The sequence below is a fragment of the Euprymna scolopes genome, chromosome 21 (genome assembly GCF_053919585.1).
Source record: "Euprymna scolopes isolate OS-2025 chromosome 21, ASM5391958v1, whole genome shotgun sequence".
Classification (NCBI taxonomy): domain Eukaryota; kingdom Metazoa; phylum Mollusca; class Cephalopoda; order Sepiida; family Sepiolidae; genus Euprymna; species Euprymna scolopes.
Window position 1 is genome coordinate 69,267,406 of NC_136502.1, and position 21,810 is coordinate 69,289,215.

A 21,810-nucleotide genomic window follows, 5' to 3' on the forward strand; every position below is an offset into this window, starting at 1 on the left:
GGCTATAATACAAAAACAAAAAAAAAAACTATAAGGCCAAATGGTGGTAAATAGCGAGTAACTATTAGCCATTTTTTGAAAAAAAAAAACAAATCATAAATATGAGTTACTTCCCTTGTTATGTCACGTGTTCCCACCCAAACTCACGGCATACTCACGCTGAACATAGGGTAACGTTTCATCACCGGAGTTAAGCAACGTTCAGCCTGAGCAGGGCATTTGGACCGAAAGCGTTCGAAAATAAATTGTGAAATATGAAACGAAACACGCATTCCGGCTACTGAAAGAGAAATAAATAAAATCGATTGTTGTTTTTTTTTTTTGGGGGGGGGGCAGTGATGGAGAGGCAGTAGGCACCCATAGCGAAATACGCATCGGTTAGGGGTTAATACCATGCAAACGGTAAACTTGCCGCAGGTTGATTATCAAATTCGTTGTCAGCAACCTCGATTACCCCTAAAAAAAAAACAAATTAGAGTGGTCGGTGTTCTGTTGTAACGTATCTGAATATTTACCTTTTTTACTTTACAGTATCATTTTTTATTAATGAATTTGAATGTTTAAAAGGAATTTACTTCGATGAATGAAGAAGATAAAAAAAAATCGAGGTTAGGCACGTTTGGAAGGGTCATGGGTTTGGTGTTTGCTTTAACTTCAAAGCAAGAATATTTTCTTCATTTTCTCATATTTTTATTAAAATTGTAAAAATATTGGAATACAATTTAAGCTTTACTCTCAAACAGATTGGTGTTTTTGTCAAAGCCGTTTAGTTTATTTTCAATATTATTCCTTTTCTGCGAAGCTGCTTTCTTGTATCCGCCATTTTGAATCAATTTTCTAACTTCTCATGTAATTTATTTTTCCCTTATTTATTTCAAACAAATTTTTCGTGTGAAAGAAAATCAGATAAAAGTAAGTATTTATTTATTTTATAAGGATTTTGTGATTAATTTTATCAAATTATCTCATTTTAAAATCTAATTTTAATGGGCATATTCACTAGAAAAAAAATATGGGTAAAAATAAACGTCTGAAAGAAAGCGCTAGCAAACTTGTATAAAAAATAGCAATTGTGCAGTATTGTTCAAATGAAAAAAGAAAAAAGAAAAGAAAAACAATAACAAAAAAAGAAGAAAACCCTCAGCATATCTTGAAGTTTAACTCATTGTTCTAATGGCGGCTTTACTGAGAGATTCGTTCATTTTTTTTTCTTCCATACAAAAATTGGGGACGCTAAAACTATTTAATGTAACAAGGAAAATACGACGATAATGGCAGCGGAATCGTCATTAAAAAAAAATTGGTGGACCTTTGGCCTATTCCTTATTTTTTTTTATTGTTGTTTATGTATTATTAATTGTTGTTATTATTGTGGGAAAAGAAGTAAAGAGAGCGAGACAGAGAGTCGAATTTACGAGGTTCTTTCGTAGAAAATATATCAACATAACAAACAAGATTAACTCTCAATTTATAAAAGGAAAAAGATTTATTACATTTTAAGAAATATTTTCATTGAAAATAATAGTTCATTTATGAGTGAACAAAAGGGGGAAATTAGTTTGAGATTTCGAGGAAGTTTGAGTTGATAATTCAAGAGCCGTGATTAGTTCACGGGTCTGTAAAATCGTAAAGAAAACTTCCTCACTCAACTATATAAAATAATTTTCACTGAAAGTTTTTGAGTAGAGTTAATCACTTTGGAAGGTTCATTGAAAAATGTGTGAAGTTTTAAAATATTTTCATAAACTTAATTTCAAGTGAGCATACGATAATAAAAGGGGGAATGCAAAAGTTAGTTACTGTTTCTGTGTCTGTGTGTTCGCCTACATTGTCTGATTAGCTGACTGCTATGTTCAAAGTGTTGTCGTGTTAGATTTGAGTTGCAGACAGTAGTGATATATACCTTCCAACACTATCTCTGAATTTTTGTTAACTGTTTTTTTTTTGGAAAATACAGAGCTCTTTTAAAGATTCTCATCAGCTCCCACAGACACCAAATTTCCGACAGCCCGGAAAACTATCTGATTGATCAGAAAATCAAAACATTGAACCTCCAAAGCAATTCAGTAAAAAAGGCGCCTCCAGCCACATGTGCAGAAAACGTCTCGGGGCACTTGAACTTCCGGCAGCGAAATAGTGAACATCGTAGCTCACCATAGACCTGTACAATGCTCACAACCCTTATATACATTATTTTCTTTCTCTTCAAAAGACTATTATCAAGTAATTGTCAGAATTTTTTGGTAATTTTTGACACCCCTAACACAAAACTGCGAATAAAATATAAAAAACTCATAATTTTTCTTTTAGAAATGGGTTGTTCATTTTCTTTATGGAATATACTTCCAAAATAAACTATTTAAGTTGTTTAAAATATAATAGGAATATTTTTTATTTAAAAAAAAAAGTGTTTACAAAATGCCTGCGCGTGTTCATGCAGCCAAGGTTTTTACGTAATGAAATCAATTGAATTTTACAAGTTAAATTTTTTTTCAATTTTTAAACTTTAAAAATCTATCAAAATTTTTCTAATCGTTCAAATTTTATGTTATTTTCAGGTTCAATGTAAAATTTTATGCTCTTTCCAATAAACCGAATATAATATTCTAGACAAGCGTTTTTTTTTTAAATTCACTCCTCCCCCCCCATTTTTAAATGTCTGTTAAAATGAAAATAATAAATTTTCCCACCTCGAATTTATATATCACAGATTGAAAATAAAAGATCAATAAATAAAATAAGCTAAGTAAAAAAAAAAAAAAAAAAGATGAACAGTTATTTGCAAATTTGGTAAATTTTTAGTTTATCGACCCCTCGGCATTCACCTTTAATTTGTCGACTTTTTTAAGTTGTTGGTTACGCTGAGAACGACTATCGCATTTATTTTTTGCACAAACACGCAGTTATCCATATTTGAAGACATTCAGTATCCAACGTAATTGTTATCGTGTTTAATAGTGGCCATCTTGATTGTCGGAATTTATCCTGCTTCCAGATGAATTCGATGCTAAAGTAACTAAGCTGAAAAAAAAGCATGAAACAAAAAAGGGGGAGGGGGTAAAGAATGAAATATAAATGTCTTGATTTGAAACGAAGAAGGAACTTTATTTACAATAAGTTGCAAATTTTTCCCTTTGCAGGCATTAAACTTAAACGCCAAGGTAGCATATGAAAAAAGTAACATGTAATGAAAAAATAACAACACTGCTGGTTCTTATAAAGAAGTTGTGTGTATCCATTAACGAATACAACAAGAATATACAAAATAGTAGTATCTCCTAATCACACTCGCATATGAAATTAATTTTAGGAGCGTACTCACAATTGAAAGCCAGTTAGGCATGTGCCTTTTTCTTTTTTTTGTTTAAAGTTCTTTCAGAATTTTCCTTCCTTGCATTAAAACCGTAGACACACATGTATTACAGGAGCAAGACCTTGTCGCTTGTCCGGATAGGAAATTCCATAATACCTTGTCACATAAAAGGTATTTTCTTTAAATTCAACTCCTTGTAACATAAATATGTGCAGAACCGTAGTTACGTAAATAGTTTCCAGAAGTCTGTCTCATCACAGCCGGGTATTAATTTCTTGCCGGGTTTACTTCTTTGAAGGAGGGCTCGTCAAAATTCCATTTTCAGCGCCGGGCAATGAACACATTCACTCTCCACGACAGCAGAATTTCAAAAGAGAACGAAATACGTGCTGAGCTTGTGACGTCATTACAAAGCTAGCATTTCCCTTTTCTCTAAATTAAAGGGAGTTTCATACAAACTGAAAATACACAAAATTAAGATCATAATGGACACAAAACACAAAAAATCATATATAAGAACCAGATAAACAATAATAAATGTAAACAGGGGGGGATGCATCATTATTGGTACAAAAAAGATTCCAACATTCTCCCCCAAGAGGAAATGGCAGTCAACCTACAGTTGAATGACACCTGTAAAATTTACAATACAAAATTTTTTTTTTTTTTTATATATACATATACTACACAATGTATGGTCAGAACTCCAGGAAACACATATTAGAACAAAAAAGCAGAAAAATTCAAATAGGCTCATTCTATAAAATTTCACATGAAAACATTCATGCTTTAGGTTAGAACAGAGGAGTACATAACCAAATTCAAAATTTTAAAACCAATGCTACGATGCTAAGTTGCAACAGAAGTTTGAATAGAGAATATTCTGCCAGGTAATTAGCTATTTGCATATAAGAGTATAAAGGCTTGAGAAGTTCACTTACCATCCAACCTCCTCATCCTTCTATTATCTCTGGCGAACACTAAAATATCTCAGCTCCCTCGTAACCACAAGAGCCCAGTGAGATCAACACCGGTGCTACAAGAGGGATGAATCCAATCAACCCTATGCTTGGATGAGTTCTTCAACTCGGTGGAATAAAATAAAACTGCAACCCAAATTCTGCACAAATTATGCAAGGCAACTGCAGTTTCAAACGCCTGCATAGATATATATACATGTAGCCAAACAAACAAAGTTGAATATAGGTGTCAGAAACACCTATGTAGCTGGAGATGTAATACTTATGGAAGACTCCTATCAAGGAGAGATCCAATCTTGTGTTCAGCACTGAAACAAACATCTCGGCATTAGAAAAATCATTTCTAACTAAATATAGGATGGTTCTGAGCGCCTCAGAAACGCCCCTGGACAAATCAAGCTTGACTTCGATAGCTCTTGCAATACTGCAGTAGGCTACGTCAAGGCAGATCTTTACAAAATATTCAAAAACAAAAACATCTGCATGTGAGTCCCAAGCAGGAAGCGTCCTACTTAAAGGAGCAACTTCACAGAATGAAGGTTCTGCAAGTGATTTCTGCACAACATATCCTACACTCTCGTAGGAACTCGGAGAAGCTGAACTACACATCATGTAGTCAGCAAATTCAACAGGATCCCTCATGGGATTCTTTATCGAGTTACACTCAACCTGAATCTGGATGCCCCAGTCCAACTTGAGTTCACGTAACTCTTCAAAAACCATTCTCCTCTTGGTTTTTACACGTTCACAGGTGGATATAGTGCTTTCTGCCCTATACCCTTGGAGAATTTCTCTCCCAGTGATAACATTAGCACTTAAAGAAGTGCACAAAGCTTGCACTTCCACACAGGATAGACTCCTGTCCTTCAGCCACTGACCATTGTCAGAACCACATGACCGAAGTAATATCCCACCGTCATGATTAAGTTCCTCGGTATTCTGACAAGGCTGTGGAAGTTTTCAAACTCGCATGGTTAGAGGGCAAAACAATTCCAACATTCCATGGAAATCCCTCCATAAATTTCATAATATTCATGCCCACACTTACCAAGTAGTGGACACGAGTGGTATCATTCATGATACCTGGGAATCTCACTCCCAATACCTTCTTTAAAATACTACAGGCAAACTGGCCGCCAGAAAAATCAAACTTCAGTGCCTGACTACGCAGATCCTTTGAAGTGGCACTTGCAACACTGCTTTCAGACTGTGATGTAACATCTTCCAAGCCAAACTTGCCAGCACTCAGCGAACAGTTTTCAGAGTCTGGACATTCGGGCCTAGTAGTCGGTAACTCACCAAGCATCTCCCTAGGGGTTTCAAATATCTCAGGGTGGCACAAGGAATCACACTCTACACCATCTGCCAACCTCGAAAGAATGAATCGAACCTGGGACAAGAACACTACAACATTAACCGCATCCGCTTCTACAAGCGAACAGTCCACGCCCTCACGTAAGGAACGATCACCCAACAACTCTGTAATATTATCTACTGATGACAACCATTCATCGACATCGGCCTTCATCGTCATAAAATTCCCTCTGCAACCGCAACAAATCCAAGACGGCGATAATTTTCCCCAAATAAAACTTTCGCTTCTTTACAAGGAATCCGGAAGAACGAGTGACCAACATCGTGCGGCGTTTTTTTCTTTTCTCAAAAATATGGAATAAATCCAAACAAATACAAAAAATAGGCGTTCAAGAATTATACACAAAAAAATGCACACACAAAGGTTACAAGGGTATTCACATAAAATTCCTTCCTCATAGCACAAACAAAACAAGACCAATACAGCATATGGAGCTGTGAAAATACCAAGGGATACAATCCCCAGTTACAAATTAAAAGAGTCACTATGATTCAAAATTAAAATTAAGTGAATTTAAAATTCAAACTTCTGTATAGAAGTTAATTGACTAGAAAATGAATAATAGCGTTAACACTCTTACAGCAATATCTCCACTGAAATATAACCTAGGAAAAAAGTGGAAAGAGAGTTTAAATATACAACTACGTCGGGGGAGGTTACATGCCACTATGTCACATGTGTATCTTCAAAGGAATTCAAATAACCAAATGCAAATACGGGCTAAGAAAGAAAAAGGGGCTTGTCATTTCACAAACTCTTAGAATAACAGTCTGCAAAGCAAATGGGTATAAACTCGCTATAGAAAATTATAATAAATATCTTCAACACATAATATATTTCTAATAATGTTGTCCAGTTAATTCACAACCCAGAAACATTTAACACATGTGAGAGAACGCACGTGTTTATTAAATCAAATAATGGGGTATATACTTATTCCTTTTTTTCTAATATATTGAGGAAAAATACCAACATATAACTAACACCGGTTTTGGACACAGCATCTCTATTTACTAGGCTCCCCACGAGGGTATAATTAGACAGAAGTTGTTTCTTAAAGTGGGGAAAATCCAGCTTCCGAAAAATATCGAACACGCTGAATTAGGACGAAAAATAAAATTACCTCAGTCTAGTAGGATTTCTTATTCGCTAACTAGGGACAGAAAATGCTATAGTTTCTCCCAACGTAACTCGCAATACCCGTGGAAATTCAACTAAAAGTAAAATATAAATTATCTGAAATAGCGCTACGAAAGTTACAACTTCAATTCTAAAGAATAGAAAAAAGGAAAGTGTATACTTATCGCTTAATCTTTTTATTAAGAAAAATATTTATGAAAAGTTGTGCGTAAAATATTAGTCAGATATAAATAAAGATACTAGACGCACATAAAAATGCTAAATTTGGGAAATTTTATTAAGCGAAAGTTGAACGTTGGAACCACTAAATTACATCACACGTTTCCGAAATTCCGGACATAGCAGTCGGCGAATATTTTAGGGGGACGTTGTGAGACGTGCTAAGTTACAAGTGGGAAGGGAACGCAGGTAATTAGACAGTCATCGTGGATGAGGAAGTAACAGAAACGTGTCTCGAAATAGAAAGGGTAGGGCGCAACTTCGTATCATAGTAACTTAGTAAATTATTTGCGATAACTGACCACTTAGTTTGAAGAGTATTCTGAAATAAGAAACATGAATTTACATAATGCCCTCAAATAAAAGCAGTAAACTTATTTAAATGCTTCTAAATAAGGGAAAATAAATTTGGAAAATGCTTTCAAATAACGGGAGAAATTTACAGTGGTCGAACGAATCTAAGAGACGTTGATAGTGTCAGGTAGCGAAGTTAACAGAAATTTCAAGAGGTTAAATTTAATCCTAACTTAAAAGAAAAGGAATTAAAGCGTATCTATTAGAAAATGGTACACAATAACGGACAAAAAATGGCTAAATGTATTTAATATAGACAAAGTTTGCAAAATGCATTTACCGAAAGACAATTAGCGTATCTCGATGAAAAGGGGAATATACTTCACTTTCAAAGCGTTCCGAAAAAGGGAATAATAAATTCGCAAAATGCATCAAAATTTGCCTAATGCTTTCAAATAAAAGCAGAAATCTTACAACTACTTTTAAACAAAGAAAAATTTGCAAAATGTCGGAAAACAATTTGCAAAATGCCCACAAATAAAGGCAGAAATTTCTCAACTATTCTTAAACAAAGAAAAATTTGAAAAATGTCGGAAAACAATTTGCAAAATTCCCCCAAATAAAAGCAGAAATTTCCTAAACTACTTTTAGATAAGGGAAGAGAAATTTGCAAAATGTCGGAAAACAATTTGCAAAATGCCCACAAATAAAGGCAGAAATTTTCCAACTACTCTTAAACAAAGAAAAATTTGCAAAATGTCGAAATTTATCCTGTTTCCAGATAAATTCGATGCTAAAGTAACTAAGCTAAAAAAAAAAGCATGAAACAAAAGAGGGGGTAAAGAATGAAATATAAATGTCTTGATTTGAAATCATTATTGGTACAAAAAAAATTCCAACATGATTTCCAATAACGAAAAAATGCCAAAAGAAGCTAAATATGCCACATGTAACTGGAATCCCACCCTCCCCACCACTGGCATTGGCATAAAAAAAGGTAAGATTTATTGGAGGGGGAAGGGGTAAATTCCAAGAAATCTTGAGCGAAAGGAAAGAATGTAAAGAAAAGAACACAAATTAAAAACAGTATTTAGAGTTTAATTTATTAAAATAAATGGTAAATACTACCTTTCGCTACAAACGAACACCAATGTCTGACCACTAATTTGTTTTTTGTTTTTTTTTTTTCTAGGGATATTCGATGTTGCTGGCCACAAATTTGATAGTCAAATCCATCGCAAATTTACGGTTTGCATGGTATTAACCCCTTTTAATTGATCTAAAAAAATTAAGTTTTCACGAGCGATTTACAAAAGCATATTTTATGTCTTTCGTTCTTTTTGGGGGTAGGGGGTATTCAATTATAGAACTTGTGCAGTTTAACAGGTGCTTCTGCAGTTTAATTAATCGTTTTTCCATGGAAAGGTGAGGGGTGTTGTGGCAGCGGTTAATTAAACTGCAGAAGCACCTGTTAAACTGCACAAGTTCTATAATTGAATACCCCCTCCTCCCGAAAAAGACTGAAAAACATAAAATATGCTTTTGTAAACCGCTCGTGAAAACTTACTGACAGCAATATTTTTACTATTAAATGAGGTGAAAACTTTATTTTATGAAAAATATTTGTCATTTAAAATGTCCGCCATGTATTCATGCACCTTGTGAAACGTCAAGTGACTACGCGTGTGAGCGCATTTTAGTAAGAAAGTGAAAAATGAATATAATTAAGAAGGTGAAAAAATTAATGTGATTAAGAAAGTGAAAAAAAGATTGTCCATTTCGATATCGGGAAGCGGAAAAATATCCAAAAGGGTGGGGATGGGTGTCAATTTGGTCATTTTAGCCGTTTTTGGCGTTTTTTTCCCCTAAAAACAGTAGTGATTACGTTGGATACTGAATGTTTTCAAATATGGATAACTGCATGTTTGCGCAAAAAATAAATGCGATATTCATTCTCAGTGTACCCAAAAACCTATAAAAGTCGACACATTAAAGGTGAATGCTGAGAGGTCGGTAAACTAAAAAAATATCGCAAATTTACATACAAAGTCCAAAGTTTAAAACCTTTTTTTTTAAAAGCCACGTTGAATGTCGATGATCAAAATGTATAAATGAATTGACCTCTCCCTTTACTTAAAAATTCACAAAAAAATCAGGAAATTAACCAATTTTAATGACATTTTCAGTATTTATCAAACAATGATCGCGGAATATAATGAATTAATTATTTTTATTTAAGTCTTAGTGGAAATGTATTCTTTTGTTTAAACAAAAAATACCTTTATTCACGTTATGGTTTTCAGTAGTAAATAAAAAATGCAAGAATTTATTTTTGCTTTTTTTATGTTAATAGAGCAGCATAATTTGTAACAATAAAAAATTTTTTTTTATAGGAACATTGCGAGAAAAGCCCCCAAAGTCCGTATTAACAAAATCGATATAACTCGAAGAAAAATTAATTTCTCAAACTACCGATATTATCATTGAATTAAGCATTGTTTATTTAATATTTTCATTCCCCAAAAATTATAATTGCAAAAATTGTTTCTACTTTTTTTACGCTTACACTTTTAACGTAATCTTTACATATAAAATTCTTATATTTCCATTGCATGCAAGAACGTATAATTATCAACATAAAATAATGTTCATATAATCTTGGAAAATAAAGTAAAAAAAATTAAATTGAAAAACAGAAACATAGAAAAATAATTTAATTAAAAAATGGCAAAAATTATACGAACGTTCCATGTCGGTAAATACGGATGCACAGAGTGGAAAAGAAAACCAGTCTCTCCTCCTCTCTACAGACTATCCGCCTGTTTGTATTTATGAACTTTAAATTTCACGTAAACATTCTGATAAATTTTAACGTAGGTTTGTATTTCTTTAGTGTGTAATTTTTTCAATAATTATAAATTGTTTTCTTAACCAATTGCAATTCTGTATTAATATTAATAAATAATGGTGCTAACTTTTTTTTTAATGAATAAATTGTCAGTAGTATAATTAATGAATTTAATTAATTTTTATGCATTTTTAAATGAAGGAATGTGATTCAAAAAAAAAAAAAAGAAACAAAATTGCTTTGTATGCCGGAAAAAATGTTAATTAAAGAAATAAATTATGTCTAATTTGTCCTTCCATGCATATTTGAATTTTGCCACCAGTTTTTTTTTTTCATATGATAAATAAGTCTCGTTCCTACCAGTGTCACATTTTTGGATAATTATTACTTTTTTTTTTGCAAAAGTTAAGTACATTTATTGTATTAATTCATTATCTTAAGACTATAACTTAATACTTGGAAATAATTCCAGAAAAATGTAAACATGATTTTTGTCATAATGAATTTTTACGTGAAATGTAGGGTTTTTCAGATTAGAGATAAAATTATTCCATGTATTTTTTATTATTTCACACTTTTTTCTTTGAGAAATTAACTTCAAACTATAATCTTACAAACAATAAAAAAGTAATCGAAAATTTAAAAAAATTATTATGATTAACCGGCGTTAAAAATCATCCCCCCCCCTACCGAAGCAGCCATTAAATTGCTCGTACCTATTTTACAGCATAGAAAAATAATGAAAATGCAAGACAAAAATTGTGTTTACATTATCAACACTTTAAAACAACATTCCTATGTAGTGACATTTTTTAAGCCGTAGACACACCCATTTTTTTTTTTTAAATCTAGCAAAAATCAAATAATAGTCATATTTCCCTGAAATTTTCGATATTTATTCATTATTAAATAAACTTACATAAATAAAAGTAGGTTTCGTTAAATATATTAGAGGAAATATTTCTTTTTAGGTGTTCTACCCCCCCCATTTTATGTTACGAAAATCAAACAACAAAATAAATGTAGATCGATAAAAATTTCAACATATTTTAAAGCTGAAAAGTAAAAAAAAGTTATTTATACATATATATATATATATATATATATATATATATATATATATATATAAAATCACGTCATTTTTTACACTGACCTTAAAATTGTAAATAAAATTGGTCATAAAATCAATATTATGTTTAAAAAAAAAACAATTTTTCTTGATTTTTTTTTCTCGGTAATATAATTATTTGAATTACGACAAAAAAAAAAACAGAATTCTAAAAAAATTATTTTTAAAAAGCTTTAAATGATATTAAATTCAAAATTATGTGATATGAAGTTTAAACAAGTTTTTTATATAACACATTTCCAGTAATAAAAAATATATTCATATAATAGAATATATGACTCTTGAGATAATAGAATTATAAAAGCAAAATTGACTAAAAACATTTCATTCAAATTTGATTATTTAAAATGACGGAGGTGATATTCAACATTTGCCCCATTTTTTTTCCAAAAAAGTATGGAGGTCTGTAGTGACATCATCTTTAAATACATGTATCAATAGAACAGGTTAAACTTAATTTTATCATCTGTGTAGTTCATTATTAAAAATCTATTTGTTTTATAAAAAGTAAGTCTTATATTGTGTTTTACCCATTTTTTTATTGTACATTTTATTTATTCATAAATTTTTGCATCCATGTTCTTCCATAGACACTGACCTAAACTATAGTAAACACACAAAATGATGACGTCACTACTTGATGTGTATAATGATGACATTCTACACAACGGTTTGGAGGTGCCTAGTAATCTATAACAAATAATCTAGCATATTTATTAAGAAAATGTAAAAAATTTTAATATTTAAAGATCTTTAAATAGTGCTCAATTTCTAATACAACGTTCTAGTAATTCGATCTCCCATATCGGAATTAATCGATGAAAACATTCACATCCTGCAGTTTGTTTTTTTTTTAACTTTTTCATATTGGAAAAAAAGTCAATAAATATTAGGTCAATATGCACTAGAGTACCAACTGAAAACTTAAAAAAGTGAATTTTAGAGGTATATTGGTCTGTTTTGAATGAAATCACATTTAAATTAAGGTTGGAGATTACATTAATAAAAATCTTATGCAAATAGCACTCAAGCTGAGAACAGTAGTCCAAAGAATCCACATGATACGAATGTCACCAATAGGTTGAATATTTAACTTTGGATTTCTGAATATATTTTAACTTACTGAAACTCTTTCTATTTCTTGTTTATTTTGAACTACTTTGCACTATATAGAACCAAGTTCTGGCAAAATTGATGAATGCCGAAGAGCAGGCTTACTTGACTAACTAAACGTGACACTAACAGATGTAGAGATAATAAATTATACAATGAAAATACATGTAAAATTATAAGGAGAAAAACCTATTTTATTGTATTTGTTTAACAATTATTTATTGTCTGTCCATTTTTTTCTTCTTATCTATACTGCAAAATCAGCTAAAAATATAGTATGATGTAAGTTTATTTTTATATAAATTATCAGACCCTCTGCTATAATTATATCACTAAACAAAGGGAAAAAATGGTCATTTTATAAACAACAATTTAAATAAATTTATTCATGAAATACACAGGTAAATGTAGATTGTCATAAGTAATACCAATAAATGTCTTTATCTAAATAAGAAAAATATAAGAAATCTGCAGAGAACTTTGAATGGAAACTTTTATTTATGGGGTAACATGTTCTCATTCTGTCATGACTGTGTAAAAGTCTTAAGTGATTCACAATTGCTAATATTTTTTAGTGTCGCCTGCTAATATTTAATTGCTTTCGATTATTATTTTTCAATAGAATTTTCATTAGCTAGTAAAAAAATTAAAGATTTAGAAACGAGTAAATTTTTTTATTAAAATAAATTTTTACAAAGTAATAGTTTATTTCAAAATTGTTTATTAAAATTACTTTTTAAAAAGCAGTAGTTTCATTGAAAATTATTTATTAAAATTAATTTTTACAAAGTAATAGTTTATTTGAAAAATGTTTAATTAAATCGCTTATTAGAAAGCAGTAGTTTATTTGGAAATTGTTTAGATTATTTGGAAATTGTTTATTAAAATTACGTTTTAGAAAGCAGCAGTTTATTTAAAAATTGTTTATTTTTTAAATTACTTTTTAGAAAGCAGTAGTTTATTTGAAAATTGTTCACTAAAATGACTTTAGAAAGCAGTCTTTTAGAAATTGTTTATTAAAATAACTTTTTAGAAACTAGTCATTTATTTAGAAATTGTTTATTAAAATGATTTTTTAGAAACTAGTCATTTATTTAGAAATTGTTTATTAAAATGATTTTTTAGAAACTAGTTATTTATTTAGAAATTGTTTATTAAAATGATTTTTTAGAAACTAGTCATTTATTTAGAAATTGTTTATTAAAATGATTTTTTAGAAACTAGTCATTTATTTAGAAATTGTTTATTAAAATGATTTTTTAGAAACTAGTCATTTATTTAGAAATTGTTTATTAAAATGATTTTTTAGAAACTAGTCATTTATTTAGAAATTGTTTATTAAAATGATTTTTTAGAAACTAGTCATTTATTTAGAAATTGTTTATTAAAATGATTTTTTAGAAACTAGTTATTTATTTAGAAATTGTTTATTAAAATGATTTTTTAGAAACTAGTCATTTATTTAGAAATTGTTTATTAAAATGATTTTTAGAAACTAGTCATTTATTTAGAAATTGTTTATTAAAATGATTTTTAGAAACTAGTCATTTATTTAGAAATTGTTTATTAAAATGATTTTTTAGAAACTAGTCATTTATTTAGAAATTGTTTATTAAAATGATTTTTTAGAAACTAGTCATTTATTTAGAAATTGTTTATTAAAATGATTTTTTAGAAACTAGTCATTTATTTAGAAATTGTTTATTAAAATAACTTTTTAGAAACTAGTCATTTATTTAGAAATTGTTTATTAAAATCACTTTTTAGAAAGCAGTCTTTTATTTAGGAAATATTTATTAAAATCAACTTTTAAAAAGCAGTAGGGTTTTTTTACGGAGGCATCACCACTTATCAAGGCCAAGAGGCCACTCGAGGATAAGAGTGTACAGTAGAAATTGGGCAATATAGTAATCGTTAGTAATGGAAATTCGGTAAATTTGTTAACTTATATGGAATGGCTCATCAAAAACTTGTTTGCGTTAAACTTGAAGATAACCATATTGTAGTCAGCTGGAAAGTAGAAAAACGGAAGGCACAGATAAAGAGTGGGGGGAATTAGTGATAATGTTTTCTGCTAGACGTGTGTTTCTTGTGAAAGTTTGGCGAGGGGGGACCATAGATTTGAGCTCAGCTGAGCACTTGCCATGAAAATAACGATAAAGCAGAGACAAACTCGCAACATCTCTTCTGTGAGAAAGAGGTTGCAGGGAAGAGAAAAGGACATCCCCTACGAAGCTATGAAGTCTATTTTGAACTCTATCAAGGCAGTATGAGTCCTTTCTAGCAGCTCCTGCTGGGGAAACTATTCTGAGACTTCTCTTTCTCCCAAAATGTTCATATTTCTTACCCTAATCATTAAATTTAATTGGTTATTAGATTCATTTGTTTTACTGTAAAAAAAAACATAATGCAGAAATACTACTGCTACTAATAATAATAATACTACAAAGGTGTAGATTAAGATCTTTAGTTACCATTAGCCCCCCCCCCTCAAATAAAATTCTACTTTTTTTTAGGTGTTACTTTGAAAACTTGGAACAAATTATCGCAACTGGTTTTCTTTTTTCATCCGTTCACAATTATAACATTTTGTTGTGAAAGAAATAAAGTTCTCGTTAGAATTCTGCAACCTATGCTAATCCACCAGAAAATAAAAATATCATTAATTTTTCAAGTGATTACGGCCTGAAAAAAGAAAGAAAGAAAACAAAAAGTCGGTTTTGCATATAAAGTTAATGGAAAATGATCGCTCTTTCAGACCAGACAGCGTTTTAAGGATGTAGTCAATTTTGTTTGTTTTAAAATCTTAGTCATGTTAATGTTCCTGATCAAAATTTAGTATAAAATATGACATTGCCAATAGTCATACAAAACCTGCCTTTTTTCGTGGTACTTACCCTAAGTCTTGGTGGTAATGCGAAAAATAAAGCGATTACTAGTGGTTTTATGACATAGTCAGTCAGACTTAAGATTAGTGGTAAAAAATTTGGTTAACTGCCCTAAAAGTTAGAATGGCCCAGAAAAAGGGGGGTCATTTTACACCAAATTTATATGTGCAACTCAACCCACTCTAAATTCTACAATAATTGTTTTCTTTTTCAGTATGTTCACACAGTCACCTAAAATGTAGAATTTCATTGAGAGGGTGATTTTAAATGTACACATAATTTCTTTTTTTATAATTTGATAAATTTCTAAATGTCCATACTTGTATCCCCAATTTTGATTAACTCATGAGATTTTTATGTGATTTTCACTTGTGGTAAAAAAATAAATAAATAAATGCAATAAAGCATAAGATTATTTAGAAGATGACCACTCCAGACAACAGGTAAGTGCCAGATGACCACTCCAGACAACAGGTAAGTGCCAGATGACCACTCCAGACCAGGTAGGCGCCAGAAAAATTAAAAGTAAAACTTGTCAGGAGCTGCCCTAAATTTGAGGGGTAATGTATCACCTAGGTGCTAAAATAAATGTGAGCGTTTCAAAGGGTTTCCTAAGACAATAAAGTAAGTGAACTCTTGATTATTTACTTTGTTTGCCATAATTTACCAATAAACTGCCCCTCCCCCATGTCCCTTACTTTCATGTTAGAAATATATATTATTCTGATGAATAAATGTGTTTGTTTCTTTATAATATCTAGGGGAAAAAAATAAAAGAATCGTTTTGGAATCAAACATGAGGCTCAGATTTTCCCCCCAACTCTGATTCTGATAACCCCAAAAGTTCCGATTTTTCTGATTGTTAATTCCGATTAATCCCAGCACTAGTATAGACCTAGTTTCTTGAGAGTTTGGAAATTGTTTATCAAATCACTTTTTAGAAAGCAATCGTGTAGTTTAAATTTTTTGTATTTAAATCGCTTTTTAGAAAGCTGTCATATATTTGGAAATTGCTTATAAAAATGACTATTAAGGAACCAGTTATTTTTTTGAAAATTGTTTTTTTTTGGAAATTGTATTAGTAAGCAGTAGTTTATTTGGTAATTGTTTATTAAAATCAATTTTAAGAAAGCAATAATTTATTTGGAAATTGTTTATAAAAATCACTTTTTAGAAAGCATAGTTTATTTGAAATCTATTTTTTATTGTTTATAGAAACTAGTAGTTTATTTAGACAAATGTTTAAATCACTTTCTAGGAAGCATTACTTTATTTGGGATTTGTTTATTAAAATCACCCTTCCGAAAGCAGTAGTTTATTCAGAAATTATTTATTTATTTAAATTAATTTTTACAAAGCAGTAGTTTATTTGAAAAATGTTTAATTAAATCACTTTTTAGAAAGAAGTAGTTTATTTGCAAATTGTTTATATTAATTACAATTTAAAAAGTTTAATTGAAATTATTTTATTAAAATCATTTTTTAGAAAGCAATAGTTTATTTAGAGAATTTTCTTATTTAAAATCACTGTTTAAAAGCAGTAGTTTATTTATAATTTTTAATAATATAACTTTTTAAAAGTAGATTATTTGGAAATTTTTTATAAATATCTTTTAGAAGGCAGTAGTTTATTTGAGAATTGTTTATTAAAATTACTTTATAGAAAACAGTAATTTATTAGAAATATTTTATTAAAATAACATTTTAGAATGCAGTAGTTTATTGGGAAATCATAAAAATCATAAAAAAAAACATTAAAAATTAATGGTGTATGCAAATAATCGTGATTGAAATAAAAATCATAAAAATCATGTATGCAAATAGTAGTGACTGAAATGAAAATCATAAAAAATTATTAAAACTAGTGATGTATGCAAATAATTTGAGATTCTGTTTTATGTTGATTCCATTTCCTCTTTTCTTTACAGATTTGAACTAAAAATGGATGATTTTCCAATTCGAAAAAAAACAATGTGTGAGTGTATTTTTAGAGAAGTATTCACTCATTATTCTGTAAAGCATATTGTCAGTATATTTTTTGAGATATTCTCTTTAAGAAAATATGCTGAATGCTGCTGAAGTAACATACTTTTGCTGTGAAAAATATGTTGAAATTTTCTGAGCAATCACTTTTGACAAAACACATGCAATGTACTAATGGCGAACTTGAATATCCTCAAATTTCTTAGGTTTCTTTGTACAGGGGTGTTTCAGGAAAATCTGGCATGATACTTCCTACAAATAAACTGACTATTACAAAAATCAAATAGCCCAGATAAGATCTCTTTGGTATAAGATTTTCACAGCTCTGATAAGATCTTCTCTTATACAAGGACTGGTTCACCTTATCCAAGTGATGTTTCCTATAGTAATAACACGAAGCTGGATACTCTACCAGACTAGATGAATTCTTGCCCTGGAATCTGGTAAGACTAAGAGACCACAAGAAATATTTACTATAACATAGTTAATTGGTCACTTTGGGGAAGGGAAATAATGTTCTCAACTTTTTTACTAACAACTTATATAAAGGAGAACTTTAATAGACTATTAAAATATGTCTCATATAGAAATCAAGTTTTAGCCTTGGGAAGGGTGCCTGTCGATTTCTGAGAACTTTAAAGTAAAATGGAAGCAAATGCAAAACGTTATTCTTGCAAAGTTTGTGGTGCAACATTTTCACGTAATTTCCAGGTGAAAATGCATATGCGCACACACACAGGTGAGAAGCCATATTCGTGCACATTTTGTGCAGCTGCATTTGCACGCAATTTTAATCTTAAAATTCACACACGCACACATACAGGTGAGAAACCATATCGTTGCAAAGTTTGTTGCATGGCGTTCTCACACATGACGCATATGAAAAATCACATGTTGAAACACACCGGTGAAAGACCAAGGTGTAAGATTTGCGGAAAAACTTTGTCTGACAATCATAATCTCAAACTTCATATGCAAACACACACGGGCGAGAAATCATTTTCGTGCCAAGTTTGTGGAGCAGAATTTTCACGCAATTTTAATCTCAAAATTCACATTCGAACACACACTGGAGAGAAACCATATCGTTGTGTCATTTGTGGCACAGCATTTGCACACGTGACACATATGAAGAATCATATGTTGAAACACACTCGTGAGAGACCATATTCTTGCAATGTTTGTGGTTCGTCGTTTTTAGAGAATAGGCAGCTGAAAATACACATGCAAAAACATGATGCAGTTGAAGCGTTCGTATCATAATTCCATGTGGTTTAGTATTTTTCAAAATTTCATTTTAAAAAGGAGAAGCATAGGCATCTTGAGAAATCATTTTTTACAAAACACATGAAAATCTAAATGTGACTTAGTGATAACAAATTCTAGAGCATAGCAACCTTAGCTGTTGCTGAGAGGGATATGAGAACTAAATATCAAGGACTTATATGTGACATGAAAAGAAACTGGAACATTAGGAAGATTTCAAGCATTTCAATAAACATTGACACTATTGGTCTAATGAAAAAGAACTTAAAATCTATCTGGCAAATGTACTCAGTGAACTAAGTGAAAAAGTAACATAAACAATTATACTTAAAGAAACAGTTCGAATCTAAAAGTATCTCTTGGTTGGAATCTCTAAATTAATTGGTGAATCTGCTTCATTCCCATTAAAAAAAGGGAAAGGAAAAAGAGAGTCCATGCTGCTTAAAGCTTGTGGATAAATATATCTACAAATTTGACATTCGTATTCTCAAGCAAAGATGTAACTCCACCTTAAAAATGTTAACACCAGTTTTTCCAATTATTTTTTTATTATTGATTTGGTTTCAAAATAAAATTTTTTCTAGTTAATTATTATTAATTTGGTTTGAGAATGAAACTTTTCTAGTTAATTATTATTTATTTGGTTTGAGAATGAAATTTTTCTATTTATTATTAATTTGGTTTGATAATGAAATTTTGTTTTGAATCGAAATGACTTTATGTGCTAGAAAAGTCTAACAAAATGACTTGATGTGTTAGATTATATATTTCTCTTATACATAAAGAATTGCTTTGATATTTTGCCTTTTCATGTTTTAAAGTAATTTGCTGATAACATAAAAATCACTTGCATCAATAATATTTTTCTGTTTATTGTTCCTAATCTACATTATCTTATCTAAGAACAATGTTTTCTAAGAATATAAAATATTTGACAAACAGGATTCTATTTGACAACTATATTCACATTATATTTAATACAAATGATTGTTATACAGTAAAACAAATCAAACCATAGAATTCAAATTTGGAAAGCATACAAGATATAAAGTATATCGTATCTTTGTCAAATGACATTTTTAGAAAGTTCCACAAATTTTAATCACTCAAGCACTCACCCACCATCTTGTAAATGTAAAGCTTCTTTCTGACCAACAGTATGTATTTAGGTAAGCATTCTCTACTGCAGTTATATTAACCACTATCACTGAATACATATACCATGCGATGGATAAGACAGTAGAGTTGTATATCTAAGGCATTTGAAAAGGTCTGGCATGAAGGGCTTCTCATAAAAATTAAATCCCATGGTGTTTCTGGACGAATACTCAACATAATCAGTTCCTTCCTTAAGAAGAGAAAAATCCAAGTTATCCTGGATGGCCATACGTATAAACGTCATGATATTAATGTATGTGTGCCTCAGGAGTCAATACTTTAATCTTTATTATTCCTGATATTCATAAATGATGAACCTGATAAAATTATGTATCAAGTGAGTATATTTGCTGATGACACTAGTATTACACATGAAAAGGTTGAAATGGCTTAAAAATATCTCAATAATGGCATACATAGAAAGAGATAGATGAGTAAGAAAGAATCTTTATAAATTTTTTAAATTTGATTAAAACTAAGGAAGTTATGACTATTTTTCTGCTTCACATGTTTGGATATTTTTCCCTCTTTAAGATGTGACGGTACCACGAGCCTGTTTCTTGACGAGAACCTCCCTGTACGGTACCAAGGTTGGAGTTCTCAGAGAAAATCCCAAGGCCGGGCACGCCTTTTAAGAAAAAGAAAAGTTTGACGGGTACCGACTGCAAATTATGCGGTCTCTATGGTACAGTGTCCAGGTTCAGACCAGAATCGTCGTGGAATATACTCGAGGCATTCACGGGCGGCAATGTAAGGCAAACAAAAGAGACACAAGTCGACACGGGTATGAGAGTTATTAAATCAACAATTTATTTAAACAAATTGAACCGGGTAAAATGTAACTACGAAAACAGAACATGCAACTGAAATCATAACTGAAATAACATGAAAAAAAAAAAGAATAAAAGAATATATACATGCAGACAATGATTTGGGACAAGGAGAGGAGGGGGGGTGAGTGATATTTCGATTGTCTTAGGAAGGTTCTTTTTGTTCTCTTCGATGAGAATCAACGAGATATGAGTGATACTCAGAGAGGGGGGGGTCACACTGAAAGTCTCAAGATATAGAGATAGTTTTTCCCTCTTTCCTCTATTTTTTTTTTATTTTCTTTTCTTTCCCTTTTTTTTTTCTTCTTCCTTTTTTCTTTTTTTTTATAGTCAATGATATGTTACTTATGGGCCGATCAACAGGGGGGGGGATTTGGCATTTAGGAAAAAAACCTTAGTTCGAGGGTTGCTTTTCTTTTCCCCATTTTTTTCTTTTTCTTTTTCCCTTTTTTCATGGGGCATTCCACAGTTCATATAATTGATCGAGCAAAAACAATTTAGAAAGAGTTACTTAACTTCTTTTGTTGAGTCGACGTTCAATTCACCCGAAGCTTCTTTCCCTTTTATGAGGTGCTGGTTTGAAGGATCAATTCTCGTAAATTCCAATCCATTTATGCTAAGGTGGATATATGTTATTCCTTATCAGCACGGTGTGAATTCCAATCGATTAGTGCCAAGGTGGGTATATATTGTTCCTTTGTGGCACGATACGAGTCGACGAGATGTTTTTCTTTTTTTTTTTTTTTCACCATGCGAATCAACCGCGGTGTTTCCATTTTTCAAGCAGAATGCCCCCACACATGTTTCCGTGTCCACCGCCTTCGTCGAACTGCCTTGATTCTCCCGCGTTTTTCTTGTTGGCGACAGTTGAAGGTCATTGCGTGGGTGTAGAAATCTAGGTCGCTCGGCCAGCCTCATTTTGACTCCGTCTGCTAAGGATTGGGTGTGGGAAGGGGTGTCTGCTTAATTGATATATATGAAGGGTGTGAAAATGTTTCTCTTAACAAAGACCATATGCGTTTTGTCACATTTTTTACACTACTTTTTCAGTAGAAATGTTTTATCTTTGTTAAAACAGAAGATTAAGCAATGAAATTTGTTATATAAGTATATTTTTGTGCAAGGAATCAGAATATGCTACAAAAAATCCCCAGAAATTAATAGTTTCCAAATAATCTGCAGTAAATGCACATAATATGCAGCAATTCCTTAAAAATGCTATGTATCCATTAAAAGAAAAAAAATTAGAGAACTCAAAATTGAATTGTAATGAA

The 21,810-nt window shown here is 30.8% G+C and overlaps 1 long non-coding RNA gene across 1 annotated transcript; it reads left to right on the forward strand.

Moving 5' to 3' along the window:
• Positions 1-345: 345 nt before the first annotated feature.
• Positions 346-19,136, forward strand: LOC145242438 (uncharacterized). Its single transcript, XR_013862736.1, has 2 exons — positions 346-912; positions 17,228-19,136. It is a non-coding gene; the product is annotated as an uncharacterized LOC145242438 (long non-coding RNA).
• Positions 19,137-21,810: the final 2,674 nt, after the last annotated feature.